Source organism: Temnothorax nylanderi, unplaced genomic scaffold, assembly GCF_030848795.1.
Source record: "Temnothorax nylanderi isolate EJ_2023f unplaced genomic scaffold, tnyl_v1.0 TNYL_tig0952_pilon, whole genome shotgun sequence".
Classification (NCBI taxonomy): Eukaryota; Metazoa; Arthropoda; class Insecta; order Hymenoptera; family Formicidae; genus Temnothorax; species Temnothorax nylanderi.
Window position 1 is genome coordinate 1 of NW_027250014.1, and position 5,000 is coordinate 5,000.

Consider the following 5,000-nt stretch of genomic DNA (forward strand, 5'->3'; position numbering starts at 1 on the left):
GCCTTAATAGAGGTTTCTCAGAGGAGAACACCGGCGATATCGTAACCGAATTCCCGGATTACAACCGGACGATAGAGATGCCATTCTCGACGAGATATTAAATGGAATCCGCAACTTACAAGACCGCGTAAATCAACTAGAAACGGCGAATCCTGAACGCCGCGAATTTGTCGCGAGACGCGAGCCAAGTAACCTCCCGTTCGAAGTAACGTACGGACGAACGTCATACGATATCCGGAACCAAGCGGAACGCGCTATCGGATATCTACGCTTAAAAGAGGCACGAGATATGATACCCGAGTTCGACGGATCCTCGAGTAAGTTACAAGAATTCTTAAGCGCCGCGTCATATGCAATAAAAAACATAAATCCTATGGAAGAAGGAACGCTATTAAAAGCAGTATTATGCACAAAGCTAAAAGGAAGAGCGATGATAGATTTTCAAACGCGAGAAATAAGAGATTTCGCACAACTAAAGAAAGAATTAGAAGTTTGCTATCTGAGCCGCAAAAGCACAACACACTTACAACTAGAGTTCAATACACTCAAGCAAAAACCCGGAGAAAATGCAAGAGCATTCGGATTAAGAGCAGATAAACTAGCAATGGAGCTATACGACTCCATGATAGAGGGAAGAAATCACACGATAGAAAGCAAGCGAACTATATTAGAAACGATTCAACAACAGGCATTACAGAATTTCCAATTAGGATTGAGAGACGAGATCAAGTTACTTGTCCGAGCTCAACATTTCGCAACCTTGCAAGAAGCGATTGCCGGAGCAAGCGCCGAAGAAAAGTAAACGGCCAAGCGGAATTCCGCCGCGTCCCAAAAATAATTATGCGTACTCGCCGCAACCGCGCGATAACCGAGCGATAGTACAATGCCAAAAATGCGGAAAATACGGGCATCACGGAAGGGAATGTCGTACCAGTAGATACGCGAACCGTTTCACCTTACCGAAACCCGATAGGACACCCCGCGTAAACGCGATAGATAAAGTCTGCAATTATTGTAAGAAAGCAGGACACATGCGCGAAGAATGTTGGCTGTTAAATGGTCGACCAAATAAGAAAGAACAAACCACCACAAACCTAATAATCCGAGAGGACAAAACAAAAACTTTCATCCGAAAACGAACGGACCGAGAAAAAAAGACAGCAATTCAGCCGCGAATAGCGATGAAGAAGACAAAGAGGACACAAAGCACCGCCGACCGGCATTAGAGTATCAGGTGTCCACATGACGAACAAGCCGCGGAAGCATGCAGGACTGGACTTAATCACTCTGCCCATGCGAGAAGCGAAGCGCGAAAAAATAAATTTACTGTTTGATACCTGAGCGGCCGTATCAATAATAAAAGTAAAACATTTGAAAGGCGAAACAATGATAGAAGAGGATAAAATGGCCCTTACCGGAGTAACAGGTCACAAAGCCCATACGATTGGAAAATTTACAGCGACCATAGATTTGAAAGATAGAAAGATCAAGCACACGATATATGTCGTCAAGGATGATTTTCCGATTGAATACGACGGGATACTAGGCGTAGATTTTATAAAGAAGCATCAAGCGTCATATAGTTACGAGTCAAGCTCAATACGCATAGGGAAAAGCATATTAAAATTATATCCGTATAAGAAAATGGTTTTAAAACCGCGAAGCGAGACAATAGTACAAGTCGCGACCGATAAAAATTCACTAGGAATAATACAGGCAGAAGAGACATGCCAGGAGTGTTCATAGGAATTGCCTAGTGATGCCAGAAAACTTTCTATGTCCAGCAAGCATATTGAATACGACTGAGAAGACAGTCCGAAATGCTAATGCCGCAAGTGACAGTAGAGGAGTTAGAGCAAGAAGAAGCAGAAGAGATAGAAGTAAACCAAGTAAACAGGCAGAAGAAACAGTGCCGCGTAGCGAAAGAGTCGAAAAATTGATACGCACGCAACACTTAAATGAAGAAGAAAAGAAAAGCCATTATGGAATTTGCAGAGATTACAGCGATGTATTGCATGTGGAAGGAGAGCCACTGACATGCACTGATATCGTCGCGCATAAGATTACCACGAAGGCGGGCAGCGTACCGGTCAACGTCCGACCGTACCGCTTGCCAGAAAAGCACAAGGAAGAAGTAAATAGACAAGTGAAAGAGATGTTAAAAAACGGAATAATTAGACCTAGCACGAGCCCGTGGAATGCGCCGTTGCTAGTAGTACCGAAGAAAAGAGACGCATCAGGAAAATTAAAACTGAGAGTGGTAATAGATTTCGGTTTGTAAACGATCTAACGGAGGGAGATTCCTTCCCGTTGCCAAACATAACCGATATCCTTGACCAACTGGGAAAAGCAAAATATTTTACCACGCTAGACCTCGCCTCGGGATATCATCAAATCCCGATGGAAGAAGAAGATAAAGAAAAAAACAGCGTTCTCTACACAATACGGACATTACGAGCATAATCGAATGCCTTTTGGACTGAAAAATGCCCCAGCGACATTTCAACGAGCAATAATAGCCGTTCTAGCAGGACTAGTAGGATTACAATGCTTAGTATATCTAGACGATATAATAGTATACGGAGCAAGTTTACAAGAGCACAATAAAAGGTTAGTAGAAGTACTAAAAAGACTGAGAAAGTACAATTTGAAATTACAGCCCGATAAATGCGAATTCCTTCGGAAAGAAGTGACGTATCTCGGACATGTAATAACAGAAAACGGAATCTCGCCAGATCCTTCAAAACTAGAAGCAGTAAAAAGCTTCCCGACACCAACAAAGGTAAAAGACATCCAGGCTTTCGTAGGATTAGCCGGATATTACCGAAGATTTATTAAAGATTTCTCAGCAATCGCCAAGCCACTCACAAAAATGACCAGAAAGAATATCAAATTCGAGTGGAACGCAGAACAACAAAACGCATTTAAAATACTTAAAGAAAAATTAACTACAGCACCGGTATTAAAATACCCGGACTTCTCCCAAGAATTTGTAGTGACGACCGACGCGTCAGACTACGCAATCGGAGCCATACTGTCACAGGGAAAGATAGGTCAAGATCAACCCGTGGCGTATGCGAGCAGAGTACTGTCAAAGGCCGAGCAAAATTACAACACTACTGAGAAAGAATTATTAGCGATAGTATGGGCGGTGAAACACTTCCGACCATACGTTTATGGAACAAAATTTACTATAGTGACAGACCATAAATCATTGGTTTGGCTATTTAACGTAAAAGACCCCGGATCCCGATTAATCCGATGGAGGTTAAAATTAGAGGAATACGACTACACTATCGTACACAAGGCCGGTCAAGAGAATAGAAACGCCGATGCGCTGAGTCGACATGTGCCGACAGATATCAACAAGATAGAGAAGGAAGAGAACAACGAAGAGGAGAGCGAAAGAAAATACACAGAAGAAGAGAAGCAACGTATATTATACGAATACCATGACGCACCTGTAGGAGGACATCAAGGTGTGGAACGCACCATAAACCGAATAAGGTTGACGCATAATTGGAGAGGATTAACTCGAGACGTCGAAGAGTACATTAATAAATGCGAATTGTGTCAGAAGAACAAATTATCGCGGAAAAATAAAGCACCCTTAGTAATCACAGACACCGCAGACAGACCATTCGAAAAATGTGCTCTAGATATAGTAGGACCACTGACGGTGACCGAAAACGGAAATAAATATATCCTCACGTTTCAGGATAATTTATCAAAATTCAGTAAAGCGATACCCGTACCTAATCAAGAAGCGAATACAATCGCGAAAGAATTTGTCACAAAGATCATCTTTGAATACGGTATCCCCGACAAAGTACTGACAGACCGAGGAACGAATTTCCTTAGCGAGATATTTAAAAGCACGTGTAAATTACTGAAGATCGAAAAAATTCAAACAACGGCGTACCATCCTGAGAGCAATGGAGCATTAGAACGCTCTCATAGGACGTTAGCAGAATACTTGAGACATTATATTAACGCGGACCAGACAGACTGGGACGAATGGACGCCATACGCAATGTTCGCGTACAACACGACGCCACACACGGCGACCGGGTTTACACCCTTTGAATTGGTATACGGGCACCGAGCGACACTACCGACGGCACTGTCGCAACCACCAAAACCAACGTACACTTATGACGATTACGCGCAAGAGCTGAAAGAAAAATTAAGAGCGACACAAAGAGTTGCAAAGGAACATTTGCGGAACGAAAAATCTAAGGCCAAGGAGACGTATGATAAGAAGACAAAAGAAATCAATTTCCGAGTGGGAGACAAAGTTCTCTTGCACGACGAAACGGTGCGTAGAGGGAGATCGAAAAAATTAGAATCCCCGTGGATAGGACCGTACGAAGTAATTGAAAAACACTCAGACTTCAATTACACGATCAAAAAGGGACGGAAAACCACGCGAGTACACGTAAACCGACTAAAGCCCTTTATAGAACAGTAAAAAGCGCAAAAGAGCAAGCAATAGAAAGTAGGCGATAGAAAGTAGAAGATATTAAAAAATAAGATAAATAAGATAATAAGTACTTACCGAACATCAAGCACGGCGAACCATCCGCACCACCCGTCGACCGGTGGCCACATCCACCGAGACTTCCAAGGGCATGATGGGCACCCATGTGCCCGGAGGTGTTAATAACACTTCCGCGTAGGAGGGAGGGGGCGACGTCGGCCCCGAACCTAAATTCGCAGCCACCCGCGCACTAGGCGCACGAGGCGCGGCACTCACGCTCACGGCGCCCGCACGAGCGGCGCGTAGCCAATACGTGCGCCAACACGCATCACACGTTGATGGAGCAAAATAGAGGTCACACCGTATGCACCTCATTTTAGATGGTACCACAAATCAGCGCAACGAATAATGTGCTCAGATCTAAGCGTCAAGAGCGACTAAACGCGCAACAAAAAGAATGCAAGGAGACAGTAGAATAAAGCCAAGAGAAAAATTCAGAGAAAAGTAACATGAGTCCTTA

The 5,000-nt window shown here is 43.6% G+C and overlaps 1 pseudogene; it reads left to right on the forward strand.

The window, feature by feature from the left end:
- Positions 1-49: 49 nt before the first annotated feature.
- Positions 50-1,226, forward strand: LOC139786082 (uncharacterized; annotated as a pseudogene).
- Positions 1,227-5,000: the final 3,774 nt, after the last annotated feature.